Consider the following 18,710-nt stretch of genomic DNA (forward strand, 5'->3'; position numbering starts at 1 on the left):
ACTGGCTTTTACAATACAATTGAGCTATACTCTGAAATGAACACAAAATGATTTTTTGTCAGTGTGTCTGTTAAGACCAGGAAGCTTATTCAAACAGTGGAGAAGACAATACTAATTGTTTATGGCATGAATGAGCTAGCGAACAACTCAACTGGAAATCAGATATTCTTATATAATAGGTCACATATGACTTAACTTGTCTTTTGCTCTAGAACCTGATACCTTTTAGCTACTAATAAGGAAATCTTACCTGGAAGATGTCCTTTTTTTAAAAGGAAAGATGTCAAATTACTTGCCTTTCTGGGTTAAGCAGTATCCCGGTCACACATGCCTACATAGCAAAGAAAAATCAAATTAGGGTCATTTTAATACTGGCTTTGCTTTAACAAAATGTCATCAAATATCTTACTTTTTTTAGTTTTTCAACAGCTCAATCACCATTATTTGAGCCCTTAGGCTGTGCAGAGCATTATCCCAGTACTGGCTAAAGTTCAATAGAGTTAGAAAATCAAATCCCCTCGAGGAGCTTAGAATTCACTTTTGCCAGCTCCTGCCTTACCTCAAAAATCTACCTCAAAATTGCATTCATTCAATCATATTTATTAAGTGCTTGCTGTGTGCAGAACACTGTACTAACCACTTCAGAAATACAACAAAGAGTGACGCTCCCTGCATGAATGATTGGTTAGTGCTGGTCAGACAAAATAGGTGGAGGATGGTGAAAAGCTCACAATGAAGAACAGCCATTTAATCACGGGGAACTGCATTCGTGAACCCACCTTCTTATTCACAATGCCAGTCCATCAAGTAATTCTTCAAATGCAGCTGAGTTCACTTCTTGTAGTGCCTCTTTGACTGCAAACTAGGAGATCAAAAAAATAATATTGCAGTGTAGGAGTTAGACCTTAGCATGTAGAGGATTTCCATACTGAAAATTAGGCATATTGCAACAATTAAATACTAAATGCTGTCCAAATTTGTTTCTTTCAGAAGCCAGACTGTCAAGCTTCTGCTACAAAGAGACTCTCCAAAATTTGAAAAAGAAATGTGTTAAATGTAGAAGTAAACAACCTTCAGTTCATTGTTTTGAGCTTTTCCACCTGTCTTTTTTTCCTTCTAAAAAACCCTGTCATACCACTTGTGGGGTTGGATTGCCTTGCAAGAAGCACTCATCCTTCATCTGGAGGTGAAGGGACCGAAGAAACAAAGATTTGGAAGCCTTCCCTGAGAGACTACATTTCTCAGAAAATGAAAGACATTGTCTGCTCTAAACAGAACCTGAAACTAGCAAAGCCTCTTTCAGAGACTACCCTTCCCCAGAACACATTTCCTGCCTTTCTAATGCAGGGGGAAAGGAGTGAGGGGAGTTTAAAAGACTGGTGAGATGAGCCCTCTGCGGGCTTTCTCATCTCCTCATTTGATGGCTGGAGGAGGGGCATAGGTTACTTTAAAGCCTATTGCTTTTGCTTCATAGAAGGAATTCCCCTCAAAAGCTATTTCACATGGGAGCTAATTGCCTAAGAGGCATTTGATTGGGTAATGGGTGGGTCAGGCTCTGAGATCCTCCAACCAATTGAAGAGGCTGATTTATGACACATTAATTAGCTGTGTCCTCTGATTGGTTCTTACAGAAAGGATCTAATTGGGAACATCTGCCAATTATGTGATAATGTGAGACAGGTGGGAGAATGGGGCATGCAAACTATTTTCTAGCACCTCAAGGTGCAATATCCTTAGGGTAGGGTGTGCCTGCAAACCTCACAGATCCCTGCAAGTCACACAATGCTGTGACCCTAATGTTCCTTGGTTGGGGGTGTCTTCTACCATCACCTCTGCCCCTCACCCGTTGAGAACAGAGAGGAGGCATGGGGGGATCCAGGAGTGTCATGATGCTGCTCCTCCAAAGAACAGAGAGGAAAGATGAGGACATGGAGGGCAGGAGTGGGGATCGTGGAATAACCAATCTTCCCCCAGCTTCAGCCCCTTGTTGTTAGGCGGGGCTAACATAGTTTAAACCATCTAGCCAATGGGAAGGCAAAGAGATGAGGAGGACATTTATCAGATCATCTTGAAGAACTTCACCTAATAATAATTGTGGTATTCATTATACACATGATAATATTAATAATGATGATTGTTACTATTAATAATGATGATTGTATTTAAGCACTTACTGTGTGCCAGGAACTGTGTCAAGTCTTGGGATGGATACAAGCGAATTGAGTTGGATGAAGTCCCCGTCCCATTTGGGGCGCATAGGCGCAATCCCCATTTTACGTATAAGGAAACTGAGGCACAGAGAGTAAAGTGACTTGTCCAAGGTCACACAATAGACAAGTGGCAGAGTCAAGATTGGAAACCACAACCTTCAGACTCCTAAGCCTGTGCTCTATCTACTACACCAATAATTGTGGTATGTTATGTACTTTCTATAATAATAATAATGGTGGTATTTGTTAAACACTTATGTGTCAAGCACTGTTCTAAGCACTGGGGTAGATACAAAGTAATCAGGTTGTCTCATGTGGACTCACAGTCTTAATCCCCCTTTTACAGATGAGGTAACTGAGTCACAGAGAAGTCAAGTGACTTGCCCAAAGTCACACAGCTGACAAATGGAGGAGCAGGGATTAGAACCCACAACCTCTGACTCTCAAGTCTGTGCTCTTTCAACTAAGCCATGCTGGTTCTCTAATAATAATAATGATGATGATGGTATTTTTTAAACCCTTTGTCCCAGGCACTATACGGTGCACTGGGGTGGATATAAGCAAATCAGGTTAGACACAATTCCTGTCCCAAGTGAGGCTCCCTGTCTTAATCTCCACTTTACAGATGAGATAACTGAGGCCCAGAGAAGTGAAGTGACTTGTCCAAGGCCATACATCGTGCATGTTGTGGAGTGGCATTTGACTCCAGGATCTTCTGACTCCTAGGCCCCTGCTCTTTCCACTACCCTATGTTGCTTCTGTGTATGCCAGGTACTGTACTGGGATGAATATGAGCAAATCTGGTTGGACACAGTCTCTGTTCATTCATTCATTGTCATATTTATTGAGCACTTACTGTGTGCAGAGCACTGGACTAAGCACTTGGAGCAGGCGCTTAGTCCAGATCTCTGCACACAGTAGGCACTCAATAAATACTATTGAATGAATGAATAAAAGTACAATACAGCAATAAAGAGAGACAATCCCTGCCCACAAGAGAAGCAGCATGGCTCAGTGGAAAGAGCCCAGGCTTGGGAATCAGAGGTCATGGGTTTGTATCCTGACTCTGCCCCTTCTCAGGGGTCTGACTGTGGGCAAATCACTTCACTTCTCTGTGCCTCAGTTCCCTCATCTGTAAAAGGGGGATGAAGACTGTGAGCCTCACGTGGGACAACCTCATTCCCCTGTATCTACCCCAGCGCTTAGAACAGTGATCTGCACGTAGTTAGCACTTAACAAATACCAACATTATTATTATAGTCTAGAGAGGGTTTACAGCCCACATGGGGCTCATAGTCTTAATCCCCATTTTACAGATGAGGGAACTGAGACACAGAGAAGTGACTTCCCCAAGGTCACTCACACAGGAGACAAGTGGCAGAGATCAAATTAGAACCCAGGTCCTTCTGACTCCCAAGGCTGTGCACTGTCCACTATGCCACGCTAATTTGTTATTCCTCAAAAGGAGGCTAATTCTTCATGGAACCACTCTTGGTTAGTCTCCCTTTTCTCTGTTTTTTTAAATTAAACTCCCTTATATGGATATTTTAATATATATCCCTTTTTAAAATGTATGCCTGGATCCCAAAAGCACTATTCATAAATATCACTGTCATACTTACTAGATGCTAAACCCTCATAGGCTTCCTAATCTAAGGAGTCGTGAACTGCAGATCTCTTAACAGTTTTACAGAGGTTAAGGGACTTGTCCATGGTCATACAGCACATCAGTAGTAGAACTGGATTAGAACCAGGTTGTCCTGACTCCCGCCTTTCATGTTCTTTCCACTAGACTCCACCATCTTTCACCAATCTGATAATGCTTCACTACACTTGGATCTGCCTCAGAAGGGGTAGGGTTTTTGATTCTCATCCAGAATCGAATCCAAATGTTTATTATACAAGATTGAATAGTCAAATTCAGGTTTTCTGCCTTTTTAAATAACATATACACAAAACAGAATTAATTACCAAAGGAGTGTTTGTAGGCCATGTTATGTTTAATTATCCCGATTCAGAGGAAAAGCACCTTTCCTCAGGAATCTGTGACAAGTCACTCCCTAGTGATCAGCTAGCCAAAATCCATAGCCTTGCTGTAGGCTATGGCAAATTTGTCTTCAGACAGGCAGTATGAGTTAGGGAGGGAGCTGAAAGCCTCCGAGGTGATGGAGATGGGCAGGGAAGGACAATAGGATAGCATTTTGGAGGAGAGTTGTGGGAAACTTAGAAAAAAGAACGATTTATGTTATGACTTGTCCCACTGTGGTTGCAGTTTGTGATTTGTTGCAGAACACAGTTCATCTAACAGGAGCCACCCCATCTGGGCACTTGGCTGAGCTCTAGAATGTTAGGAAAACACACAAACATGCACACATGTACTCGTGCTCTACCTTCAGAACTTATCTGGGTCTACATGTTGGAGACTGTTACTGAGGTACTGTGCATCAAATTGAAAACAACATCCTCTCTTCCAAGATCTTCCTTGACTAATAATTTTCTTAAGATATTTTCTGGGGCTCTAGACTTGGCAATTCTTGTGCTTACTTTTCTTTTGCACTTTCTTGGACTGAATATTGCACTGATTTGACCACAGATAACCTTTCCCACTTTTATTTTTGGTAACTTATCTCTGGGAAGAGAAGTGCTTTCAAAGTGCCCTGTGAGTGGTATTGAAGGATTTTTCTGGGTGACTTACACATAGATTGACCTTCCACAGTGGGTAAGTCACTGATGACCATGACATAAAGAATCAAGTATAACTGACATTTGAAGTTGATGGTGGAGGCAGGGTAATATATATATATATAATGAGGAATAATGCACCCAGAAAGAGGTTGATCATTTACTACCTAATAGCTGACAAAGGCAGTTCCTTGCAGATGAATGTAAAATGCTGATAACTTTAATGAATCTTTGTTACACAGATCCATGAGAGTCATATAATATGAATAATCTTTAGCCAGAGAAAATAAAGTGAGACCAAGCTGCTCTGGAAGCTCCAGGGGCATATAAAGCAATGTAAATACATTTTGAATGAAATAGCAATTTAATAATTTAACAAACTCAGAAAACCAATAGCACTGGAGACTGGCAGCCAGAGAGAGAGGGTAGATGGTACGAGCTATGCAAATCAGTGTTCAGAGTTCCAAAGAACATTGAGTATTAAGTTTTCAAGATAGCATATGAACAGTCGTTCTCATCTGTTATTTTTGAATAATTCCAATTGAAAAAAGTAGATGTTAATTATTGAGAATTTTTTTTCAGAATGGTAACAGGTCCCAAAGGAAAGCCTACCACTGTTAATTGGAGTTGGTAACTATTCCAATTTTGATGACATTCTTTGGTCTATACATAGCAAGCAAATCCAGCTGGCATTATGAAACAGGGCAAGAAAGAATGTAGGGAGTGTGTAATAGCTCAATTGATATAGAGTATGCCCATAGCAGTAAAAGCCTCTTCTCCGTGATTTTTAATCGATAGTTTTAGAGCCTGAATTGGCAAGTAATAAGAGAACTCCTCTATCGGTTTCAAAGAGAATAGTGAGGAGAGGAGATAGGAGTAGTGTGTAGGGCTGTGGGCAGAGCATGTGGTTCAGCATAGGAATTCAATTATTCATAGAATAGGAATATCAAAAGCTCATCTGTTACATTCCTGTGCCTCCAAATTCACTGGAATTATTTAAAGAGGGATGTATCATAACCACCATGGTTGGCCTGTTGCTGACCTTTATCTTGGTTAAATTAACCCTGTTTTCTCCTGTCCTTTGAAAAGATGGAGCAGTTCTTCTTACCTCCTCCTCTTGTAGACAGTTTTTAATATCACTCTTTATGTCTCCTTTTCCCAAAACTCCCAATCCTTCTTCCTTAATGGGTCCTCATCAACAGTGGTATATATTGAGCGATTACTCAATAGTAATCAGTGAACAGTATATGAAAGTGATTTTGTATCTGTATCCTCATTAACTCTAAAACTCCTTGAGGGCAGAGATTGGGTCTTTCATCTCTACATACTGTTGCAGGTACTACAAGAGGTTCTCAAAAACAGCAGTCAAGTGGCAAGAGTGGAGGGCTAGAAGTCAGGACATTTGGGTTCTAATCCCAACTCTGCCATTTAGCCCCTTTGGGCTCAGTTTCCTCATCTGTAAAGGGGATTAAATATCTGTCTTTCCAATTTAGCCAGTGAACCCTAATGTGGCAGGGATTGTATTTGCTTTGATCTTTGACAGTGCTTAGATCATAGTAAATGATTAACAGATACCAGTTTGTTTATTAGAGAAGCAGTGTGGCTCAGTGGAAAGATCCCAGGCTTGGGAGTCAGGGGTCATGGGTTTGAATCTCAGCTCTGCTTCTTGTCAGCTGTGTGACTGTAGGCAAGTCACTTAACTTCTCAGTGCCTCAGTTCCCTCATCTGTAAAATGGGGATAAACTGTGAACCTCACGTGGGACTACCTGATTACCCTGTATCTACCCCAGCCTTTAGAACAGTGCCCTGCACATAGTAAGTGCTTAACAAATTCCAACATTATTATTAGTGATTGGTGAGCCATCCTGAGATGTTCACATTTTAGCTAGATTGAAATGATGTCCTCTCCACATATTTTCTGGATGGTTCGTTATAGTTATAAAGTTTCTTATGGTTTTAACATGTGACAAAGTGACTGATGAACATACTTTCTCTGATTTCCCCTAACACAGCCACCTGCAGTTAAACTACTGACCACGTAGTTATTGTTTTGAGGAAGACACCTGCATGGAACTCTCATCCTATTATATAAAATTGCTCACATTAGATAAATGATAGGCTTTAATTATCACTGGAATAAAATATCTGCCTGTATATGGGTGAGAGAGAGAGAGAGAAAGAGAGTGAGAGAGCATGTACTATGGAGAGCATTGGCAGTGGATTAGGAAACTCACAGATGAGAAAATGATAAATTGTAATACTCCTCTGGCATAATGGGTGCCAAACAAGGATCTTAGGTTTTTATTTCTGGAATAATGTTTTCAAGGCTGGTTGAAGATGGAAATATTTTCATTTGTTGGAAAAAAAAAGACTCCCTGGAAGATTTTTCACACCTGCAGAGGATGAAAACATGTTTACCCTTGAGGGACTTGCCTGAAACATTGTAATTCATGGGGAAATACATGAAAGAAACATTTTAGTCCATAGTCCTTCAGCTAAACACAGATTTTGGATGGAAAAAAAGCTCAGTATAATTATAATACCTCCAATTTCCCTGTTTGACTAAAACTCACTCACTTTCAAATGAAAAAAACAAAGCTGTGTTTAGCTTATGGGAAACCATATTCATCTTGAAATTCAAAAGCAAGCTCACCAACAAGTTGTCATTTGTTTGTTACTCTTTGGAAAAATGTCTCAGGTAGAACATCCTCAATTTATCCCCAGTATTTGCTATGACAAAAGAATAAGAGAGCATAAATGGTGCTACCCTGTGTCAGATCAATGGTCTACTCCAGCCAAAGGTTTGTCTCAAACAGTTAAGATAAGGATGCTCAGAGGAACACTATGATTGATGCCCTCCTGGACAACTGTTTGCTGGGAAAACTTAAAGGAGTTAAGGAGCAAGGATCAGTGAATGATTAATGATGGTCTTGAAAGGTGAGAATTCTGGCCCTAATTAGAAAATAATTCTAAATAAATTTTAGAAAAATTTTATAAATTTTAAAAAAATCAAAAAATTGAACTAAATACTATAACCTCAATGAGCTGCTTGCTATTGCCATCCATCCCAAGTTCATTCAAAAGAAAACTCTGTCTCCAACTTGAATATGCAGAAAATGCATTCATCTTTTCATTCTTTAGAGTTTAGTTCATGAATGCATTTCATTCACAATAAAACAGGTCTGGGAAAACAACTGTTCATTCATTCATTCAGTCGTATTTATGGAGTGCTTACTGTGTGCAGAGCACTGTACTAAGTGCTTGGGAAAGTACAATTCAGCAACAAAGAATGATAATCCCTGCCACAACAGTTTCTAACAACCACTTGCCCAAGGACATCTTGAACAATCTTACATTCCCTTAAAAGGGTTCCTTCCATCCCCCCACCACTGGCTAAGGGAAGCCCTGAACTCTCTCTGTGTCTCTTGCAATGCACCAAGAAACAATTTCTAAAGCACTAATGTTAATACTCTGGCCACAGTTGGTTAAACTCTTATTAGCTCTATTTATGAAAGTCTGGCAAATGCACCCGAGGTGGCTCAAGGGAGATTCTGGGTCTGTATGCTGTCTCATACTGAGCTATTTCTGTATGCTGGATAGCAGCACAAAGGTCACTCTGCTTTCTGTATGGCCAAAAAAAAAAAAAAGAAAGAAAGAAACCATGAAGCCAGGGTTTAATCCTCAAGATGCCAAGTGCCAGAGCAAAAGGTCACTATGCATTATTTCAGCTCCAGGTTTTGCGTCTAACTTTAGGGACAGAGTGATAAAAAAGGAAACTTTGCCATTCTCTCCATGGAGGGTAGGGGGAAAAAAAGAAAGAGAGAAAAGTCCCTCAAAATGATCCAAATTGAGATATGGGAAGAAGGGTATCATCTGTCCACAAGAATGAGAATTAAAAATTTGGAGTTGACAAGGCCTATAAATCACTGGTATTCATTGAGCTCTTCCTGTGTGCAGAGCACTGTTCTAAGCACTTAGGGAAGTATAATAAAATGACTTCAAGAAAATACACAGTGTCATTCCTGATCTGATCAGTCTGACAATGGAGGATACTTTAAGGAACTATGTGATGCCAGTTCTCCTGAACACCTCTCTCCATATCATAACATCAACATTGCCTAATTTCCACTCATAAACTAATTCAAATCTCTCTTCAACCTGCTGATTGGACTAACTTCTTGTGGTTCAAAAAGCCCTCTGCACAAGGCCTAGCCACACAGTGTTAAAGTGGGAAGGCCAGTGGTGCCACAGGATGCAGCCATTCTGTGCATGGCCAATGATTTTGTCAGTTGTGATTGATTTACTGATTGATCATTGCACTAATTCTCAGCTGGAGTACTGGAGCTCAGAAATAATTCTTTCCAAAGGGATAAACCTAACTAGTTTTGCCCTAGTTGAATATGGGCAAAAGAAGTTGGAAGATGAGATCTTTTTTGCCCTTGTTACACCCATGAGCTCTTGCTGCGATCCATCTTTTGCTGCCAAGTGTAGAATTAAACCTGATAATCGACCACGGCCCATTTGAGGTTTGGGTAGTGAATCAGTGCCAGTTGGTAAAGGTTGACTATCATTTCAGTTTTGCCTTTAATTATAATCTTTCAATGTCGACAATAGAACAACAACAACATGATTTACACCCCCCCCACCACATCATCATATAGTCTTGACTCAGGCTGAAGAAATAATCCAGGGTCAAAACTTCTTTCAATAAAAGCAACTTACAAAAAGTTCCTTCAGGAAACAACAGCTCCTTAAATGCATCGGTTCTACTCCATTGTGTCTCATTATGAAAAAATAACTCATCAAGAGAAATTGTGCACCCACTAACCACAAGTCAGAGCATTATCAAATGTATTTCTTCATTAGTCTACTTTCCATTGATTTTTGGTTCAGGTTTGCAGTTAGAGGAAATAGAGTATTTACGTAGTTTAAGAACAATCTGATGCTTTGCCAGCAAGAGCTAGAAGTCATTACAGTGATGCTCATGTAGTAAGTATTCCCTTGTTGTTGTTTTTTTCCCACTAATGTTTCATGCTACCAAATTGCCCAGATAATTCATGCTCCTCAGTATTTAATACTTATCCAGACAACTGAGGTCAAGCTGAAGTTTCAGGATCTGAATTATCCTGATAACATGTAAAACAGAGACTGTGTATAATCTGATTGTTCCGAACCTACACCGGTCCTTAATAGAGGGCCTGGCAATATAGTAAGTTCTTAAATCCTGTATGGTTCTCTCCTAACCACTTAGTATAGTGCTCTACACACAGTAAATGCTCAATAAAAACCACTGACTAATTGCTTCAGGGCATAATACAGTACTCTGCACACAGTAAGTATGCAGCATGGGAAGCCGCATGACCTAGTGGATCGGGGAGTCACAGGACTTGGGTACTGCCACTTCCTTGCTGTGTGAATTTGGGCAATTCATTTAACTTCTCTGTGCCTCCATTTGTTCATCTGTAAAATGGAGATTAAATCCTAATTCTTCTCCCTTAGCTGTAGGTCAGGGACTGTGTCTAACCTATCTTCTATCTATCCCTATGCCTAGGACAGTGCTTGGCAATTAAATGCTTAATAAAATAAAAAAGGAGATACCAATGATTGCTCTTTGAAGATCCTGGATTAGTCTCCTGCTCTTAATGAGTATCCAAATGACTATGAAAAGAATAGATAATTCCAGCTCCCTGAGTGGACTGATGCAAAAGTCTTCTCAGGCAGTTTCTCCCACAAAAAAGCACTTTTTGAAAGATGGGAAAATGTGACTGTTGGGCAGTAGTCAGCCCTGAAGTGGTGAAGAACCTGAAGACCAGCAGAAGTAACAAGCAACCCCAAGCACTGGGTAGATAAGAGCATCTGAGATCAGGTACAGCACAAATGAAAAATCTGAGGTCCAGGTCAATGGCTAAGCTGAGACTAGAATCTGAGGCTTCTGACTCCCAGAACTCTGTTTCTACTAGCCCATTCTGTGTCCTGCTGCTGTTGTAGAATAGTTTCTTGGTGATGTACCTAGATATTTCTTTCCCTGTGGGTCTGTGGTCACTTGTCATTTCTCACCCTTTTAGATTGTAAACCTGATTTATCCTTGTATTTCTCCCCAGGGCTTAGTACTCTGCTCTGCACAAAGTAAGTATTTAGCAATGCTGTTAATTCAGAAGCTACTGTAATCAGAGTGGAGGCTACTAACAATTTAACTTTCCAGAGCACTGGAAGCCCCAGTAGCGAGGTGGTGAAATCACTTTAATTCCTAGGACTTTTTCCAGTAGTAACAGGGCAATCTGGGAAAATGTGGCCAGAAGAAGAATCACCTGTTCAATTAGGCAAAGATACCTTAACTGGAATAGATGACTTACCCTTTCTGTGAAAATGGATGGAATCGTCCTCTCCTCTCACAAAGATTGACCCCTAATGCTTTGGCTCCAAATTCTGCATTCCCAAGGATGTGTGGTAAAATTGGCATTTCAAGTGCTGAACATGTATTCTTTCAAGAAATAAAATCTTCTGGTTCAATTCTTCAACACATTTTATCAAAGGTACATGGGGATGCTGGCCCTCAGGAAGATTTGGAACAAGGAAGTTCCTGAGGGCAGAGAATTGAAATCACAGTGAAACATTTTTGAATTCTTAATCCAACTGGGAAGGGTGCATTGTGCTGAATGATGCTTCCTCTTTCATCCATTTGTGCACAGCAGTTTCATTCCCCAGAGGTGAGATATCCCATTCACTGAAGCACACTATGAGGTTCAGCATAGTACAAGTTCTTTTACCAGGATGTAATGAAACATTTCTATCATAATAAAAACTCAGAATGTATAAAATGTTACACTAAAGGACATTATGATTAAAAAATTCAAATAATCAACCTAAAAATAGCAGTGTTAACAAAATGACTATGGCCCAGTACAAATACTGAGGTAAAATAGAGAACAATTTTAAAAGTTCATAAAATTTATAAAATTATAAACTTAAAAATTTTAAGTTCATAAAATATAAAAATCAAGGTATTATCACAAGTAGATGGTTAGTAGTTTGTGGAGGGGAGGTGGTCCACTAAAACTACATCGTTCCTCTTAATCATTATTGAGTAGGTAGCATGGACTAACCAAGAGCACAGGACTGAGAATCAATAAATCTGGGTACTTCTTATTAGCCTGCTGTGTGACTTTATGCATGTCACTTAACCTCTCTGGGTCTCAGCTTCCTCATCTATAAAATGGGCAAAGATAGGATGTAAATCCCATGTGGAATAGGGGCTATCTGACTTCATACTCTCAGATCTATCCATTATTACATTTTTATTAAAGTGATACATTATTACTGCTGATCTTCAGGTTCTTGGTTACAGGAACTATAACCAATCTGATTACATTAGATCCAGCCCAATGTTTAGCACACAGTAAGCACTTAATAGAGGCTATAATTAATTGCTATCTATCAACTGACACCACTGATTATATGAAGATCCCTGGGGCTTCTTCAATAGCAGTTCAGCTTGTGAAGTATGTGAATTCTACTATTCCTGTAGGAATAATGGAGCTACAGTGGCCAGAGATCTGAGGGGCTAGTCCAGGAAGTGGCAGATAGGTAGACTCAGGGCAAGGTGCATTTTGAGAAATTATTTCTTGGTGGAAAATTGCAAGTTTTATTCTCTGCGTGTGAAGCATCTGCTAGAGGGAATAGTGCCAACCAATTGTGGCAACATCTTTGGAGCAACTGTCTGCTGACTCTGGATACCCAGTCAGGGGGTCTCTGATTTCAGTCCCCCTAACTAGCTGTCAGAGTCCCGGCAGGCTGACAGCAGGTGAAGGAAGCAGCTCTGGATAGGAACCACCAATAAGGATAATTCCTACCTCATATATGGGGCACACACAGCACACTGCCCAAACTCCAAGCCAGTAAAGGTTCCAAGCAAGTGGCTTTCAGCCCATGCCTATTGATAATTGAATTGCCTAAGTGCCAAGGCAAAAGAAGAACTGCCTCATAGGTTGGGGTTCAGTTGTTTATTAAGTAGATAAAGTTTATAAAAAGGGAATTATAGGTTTTATATAGAAGAGGTTCTTATATTAAAAGCCACTGCATTGCATTAGCATTAGTATTAGCAGCCAAGAAAATGGCAGGTATTTAAAATACACCAGGTGGAGAAGTGTGCAGTTATATCATACAAGATAGTCTGCTTATTGGATCATTCCACTGAAAAACCTACTTCCTAAGGTGAAGCATATATTTTTTTAAAATATCCTACTTCTAGAAAGTAAAGGAAAATACAAAGCTTGATTGAAGCACATAGTTTCACCAAACAAGAATAAAATGTTAAAAATTGAAAAATGCTATATAGCACGAATAGATATGCAACATTTACCTTAAGTGGAACAAAGCTACCAAGCACAACTATAATGAAGCATCAGAATTGTAGGAAGTAATTTTTACCACTTTGCAAATTTTCAGTGAAATTACAGTATTAATACATTTTGTTCCTAGATTATAAGGGCAATGAAGCAATTAAGACCATCTGTCCATTCTGTTTTACCACAAATGAATTTATACATGTTTAGTCTGCTCCACTGTAATATCTCCATGCTCTGCTTCTATCATTTTAGTGCATACACAAGCATCTGCTTTTATTAGTTTTCATCAAGATTTGCTCATGTTCCAGAAAACACCCTGGTTGACCTTTTGGGATCCCTTTTATCTGTAGAATTCAATGACCTGTTTCTAGGGTTTATTTAGAAAAAGAAGCTATTAAAAACCTATTCCTGCAAATACTCTGTGGATTTTACAATACCTGAAGAGACTCCAGAACAGCTATCATATTTTGCATTGTGTTTCACCTCATCCTCATTTGCTTTTTGTTTAGCTCTCTGTCCTGAAATTTCCCCTACTGGCAGTGTGCTTTTAAGTCCAGATTTTACTTTTCCCATAGGATGAGAAGGTAGTCGCTAATGCATGTGGGCCAGGCATTAGTTCTGGAATAAGCGTCCAGCAGCCCTCCCTCGCTAGAAAGGTTGCCAAGGTAAAAGCAAGCAACACTGGATTTTAAGGTTCAACTCACATATTTCCCTTGCTTGCCTCTAAACTGATGACAGTGATAGCTAGGAGATAATTTCCCAACCTAGTTCCAGAGAAAATGAAAAGGAGGGATCAAAGGGAATCTCTTCTTAACATCCTGCAAGATCACTGCAATTGACCATTTGAGGCACAGCAAGGGGTGAGATGAGGGGATGGGGGAAGAGAAAGAGAGAATTAGTCCAGGGTTACTGATTTTGCAATGAAAGTGAGGCATCCAAGAGCACTGGCCATCAGAGAGTACTGTGATTGAGAACTCCAAACACCAATAGCTCTAAGCTATAAAAAGAAGATATTACTATCTAGGTCACTGTTGAGCATTCTTATTAACTGGGAGGGGCAAGAACAAAGGCAAGGTGAAGGGAATAGAAGGAGAGAGCTGTGAAGTGAGAAGGGTCATGTCCTTAGAGTTCAGAGCCAATAGGACAGCTGAGAGATAAGGGCGGGATTGGACATTGGGTTGAAGCAGCCGCCAAGGTTGGGACACCAGGTCAGAAAGCGTGTTTGGTGCCCCAATCGTATATTATTTTCCTGAAGTTCCAGAGAGATTACTCAACTCAGAACCCAATAGGTTGACATTTTGGTACATTCACTGAATTTTATAAATGCAAATGTTGAATAATCGAGAGTTGTAAATCTGCCAGTAGAACTTGTAAAAGATAGCAGAAAAAAGTTCACGAGAGCTGCCTTGTGCAATTTCCTAGAAACCATACTAAATGTGCTATTTAAGACCGATACAGCTAAACTTTATTAGACCTGAACTGTATTGTGGGTAATTGTCCAGTAATAGCCTTTGCTAAATTATATGAAGACTTTACTTTACTTAACAGGGAACACAGACTCCCCAGCCTCTAATATTATCATCATTCAAGATAATGAGCAACACAAACCATCCTATTACCAATCTAAAAGCAATAAATGTCAAAGTAAAGAAGTATGCAATATTCTGGCCTGGAAGAACAAAGGACAAAAGTAATGATAATACCTTTTTATATTTGCAGTCTATTATATCATGCATAACAAATGACCCGGTAATTGTAGACAGTGTTATTCTAACAGGTTATAAAGAGAAGATAGCGGGGGAGGTGAGGGAGTATTCTGACTACTGCCCTGAAAAATATTTTATGGTTGTTAAATTGAAATATCTGATTATAGGGGAATCTCTTTCTAGTGTACATTCTGTTTTGTTTCTTTTTAGTCATGCACAATAAACAGGCAGCCTCAGTATTTGATTTATTGATTCCAGACACTGAAATATGCTACTTTAATGTCATTGAGATGGCTTAAAGTTTGAGTCACCATAACACTCCTTCCAATATAATAATCATTGGAGGTGAACAGGAGGAGTATCCTGTGTCTAGAGTAACAGATGTTTTGAAAGAGCTTCCAAGCACCTCTTACAACAAGGGCAGACTTCTCCTTGCCAAGTCCCCTCTGGTTCAGTAACATATAAGGGAAACAAACCTACTGGCTACTCCCTGGTCAAAAACTCAGGCGAGACCAGGGGTCGTTGGGAGTTCCTGGATCATTTACTAGGCCATCTGGCTACTGGGTGTCACTGTCCTGTAGCTCCAGATCTAGATGGACAGCTTGAAGAATTGTTTCTGCCATGCCAAGCGCACATTATCTTGGGCCACCTTAATGCTGATACTCTTTAAGGTACTATTTTAAATACTGGAACATTCCCTATCAGTAACCACAAGTTCAGGCACTGTGGTGGGGAAAAAGATGTATTTTAATTTATCTTTTGATTTATTTTAGAATAACAAATTTTCCCTTTGGAGGTTGTGGGGGTGGGGGTAGAATGCTGCCATCCAGAGGGATGTTTATAGCTCTAAGATCTGGCTCAAAAGGGTGGAAGTTATGTTACCATCCTTATATGGGACAAAGCTCACCAAGTCTCTACAACATGTGTAGAATGCATGATTCTTGGCATGGGTGAAAAAAAACCCACAACAACAAAAGAATTGATTTTGATTTTCCCGTCTTTCAAACTGATTTGCATGTAGGCCCTCATTAAAATACTGATGGCACATCTATAGTTATTCCTATTAGAGAAAAAAGTTAAATTATCAACAAATTTGAGAATTGGATCATTTATGCAAGATTTCTAACTGGCAATGAGGAGTGTTTAAGGATTATGTGCAGTCTGGATCATTCAAATGAAAACAATATTTCCCAGGAGAGAAATTAGGGTGAAGAAAAATAGACCATAAGCAATATTGTATGGAGCTGGTTCAAAATTAATATGAATTTCATTTGCTTCCCAAATATGCCTAGACTTGGAGGACTCTGCACGAACCTAAAAATATGAAGAGCTTACAGCATACCTGGACTGAAACAAAAAGGGATGACCCAAACTTTCTACATTTCAAAACGACTTACTTTCTAATCACTCTAACTGCAGCAGGCCAAATTCTGCCTGGTTTGTATATATTCTCGTAAATTATTCCTGATTGCTATGGGGTTTGAGCATAAGATTCTGACAGTAGAATGTGGTCCAGTGTGTTTAATTAAAATTAATAAACCATTTCATTGCAGCAATAATTTGGAAAGGAAAGAGGTAAGATAGAAAGGGAATTAGACAAGGTAATAAAAATGAAAGAAAATAAAACAGCACAATGATTGTGCTGTCTTCCACCATTTAAATTCATTTTTGATATGTACCCAAAGAAGTGCAGGCAAAATGTTACATTTCTTCTCATCCCTAAAACAGGAAATAATGTACCGTTGGTGAAAGCATTTTACGTTAAAAATCGATTCCTAATTGCCAGTAAAATTTTGAATTTATTAAGAACACAAAAATACCAAAAGAACTTTGTAATATTTTAATTTTAATTATTAAATAAATGTAATGATCCCTTCTGTCCTTTTCTTTCAGTCCAACTATTTTCCATCCTGGGGATGTGAAATGAATAACACATGAAAACTGGCACTTCTCACCTCATTCAATTTATAGAAATGAGTGACAGTAGTGGATTTCCAAGCTTCTCTAAGCATTCACAATGGAGCCATAAAGCCCAAAGGGCACCACAAAGAAAGTTAAGAAACTCCAGCCAACCCGTAATATTGATCACTGATTCAGAAATAGTTTGCTCAGTTGGCAGTTTCAGACTAAGCCCTAAATTTGGAGTTGTCACTTTGCTTTATCTATATTTGTGGTTATTTCCCCTTTAAATAAGAAAATAAAATGTTTTATATTTGAATAAATGGCCATTCCCATAGAGGACAAGCATGAAGACAGGTTTTCAAGGAAGAATCTCTGTAACCCTCAAAAATCTGCCAGCACTCAATGTGTCAGCAGTGGTTTTTTTTGGTTTTTTTAAATGGCATTTGTTACGTGTTTACTACATGCCAGGAATTGAACAAAATGCCAGGGGTAGACATAAGATAATCAGGTGGACACAGTCCGTGTCCCAGATGAGGCTCACAATCTTACCCCCCATTTTACAGATGACACAGAGAAGTGACTTGTCCAAGGTCACACAGCAGAAAGGTAGCTGATTCTGGATTAGAACACAGATACTTCTGACTCCCAGCCCTGTTTTCTACCCAGTAGGCCACACTGATTTCAGTGCTTAACACAGGTAATGCTCACATACTACTACTTGAATGTTCAGGACTTCCCTTTTACCATCCACTGCATTTCCCCAGCATACCCCTTCCCAAGAATTATTATTAAAATCCCATCTCCTCCAAGATGCCTTCCCCAACTAATTTCTCATTTCCCTTATTACCTCTTTCTCCTGCATCAAATCACACTTGGATTTGTTTCCTTTATTTGCACTCCCACCTCACCCCCACAGCACCTATGTTGTAATGGTACTCTCCCAAGCTCTTAGTACAGAGCTCTGCATAAAAATAAATGCTCAATAAATTTAACTGATTGATTATTATTCCTCTCTACTCACTGGGAAAATAACTATCTTAAAGTTTCTCAAGTTGAGCAAGCTCAGATATTGCACAGTCCCAAGAGGGTGTGGCTGGGAGTGATTGAGTCACCAAAGCGCTTAGGAGAAAAGTGGTAATTGCTGGGCTCTAAATCACAGGAGAGTGTGACATCTTCCCCTCAGCCAAAAGTGGATTAGAATACCCCTGGATTGGGAGGAGATTGGTTGGGGAGGGGAGAGAACGGGAGAAATCTTGGTCATGACTCAGAAGTAGGAGAATGAGTTTGCACAATTACTATAGGAGAAGTGAGCTGCTTTTTTTGGTGCTCAGTATTGCAATATCTAATAGCCCAATTAAAAAACCAGTCCTCGACTATGTCACAGAGCAGAAGAAAACATATGTGATGATAGATGAGCTCACTCAGAGTGTTGACAGTGCTCTTACCCTGAAGTCTACCATTCCCAACTAGCATACTCCTTTTCTTCTTCTTCCAAAAGTTTCCAACTGCCCTCTCCTTCCCAAACCACTTTCACATGAAGATTCCTTCATTTTAAAAGAGGTTACTCCTCTTTAATAAGTTATATTCTATTTCCCATTTTTAATATATTTGCCCATCTCCAAATCTGACTCTAGTCAGGATCCTAAATATGCCACAATAGATACCTAGAGACCATAGAAAGAAACAAACCCAGAGAGACATTTTGGCACAGACTTTTCATTTTTACAATTAAAGACCTTTGGCAAGTATAGTGTCTTCTAATTATTGTACTCTCCCAGCTGTTCAGTATAGTATTCTGCATAAATTAGGTGCTCAAGTCCTATGCTGAATATATTTCATGTAGAATATTTCTCCTGGCCACTTAG

At 39.5% G+C, this 18,710-nt stretch overlaps 1 long non-coding RNA gene across 1 annotated transcript; it reads right to left on the reverse strand.

Annotated features, from left to right (window-relative positions):
• Positions 1-250: 250 nt before the first annotated feature.
• LOC114817778 lies at positions 251-1,238 on the reverse strand. Its single transcript, XR_003765632.2, has 3 exons — positions 1,072-1,238; positions 780-862; positions 251-331 (listed from the first exon to the last, which is right to left on the reverse strand). It is a non-coding gene; the product is annotated as an uncharacterized LOC114817778 (long non-coding RNA).
• Positions 1,239-18,710: the final 17,472 nt, after the last annotated feature.

Source organism: Ornithorhynchus anatinus, chromosome 17 (genome assembly GCF_004115215.2).
Source record: "Ornithorhynchus anatinus isolate Pmale09 chromosome 17, mOrnAna1.pri.v4, whole genome shotgun sequence".
Classification (NCBI taxonomy): domain Eukaryota; kingdom Metazoa; phylum Chordata; class Mammalia; order Monotremata; family Ornithorhynchidae; genus Ornithorhynchus; species Ornithorhynchus anatinus.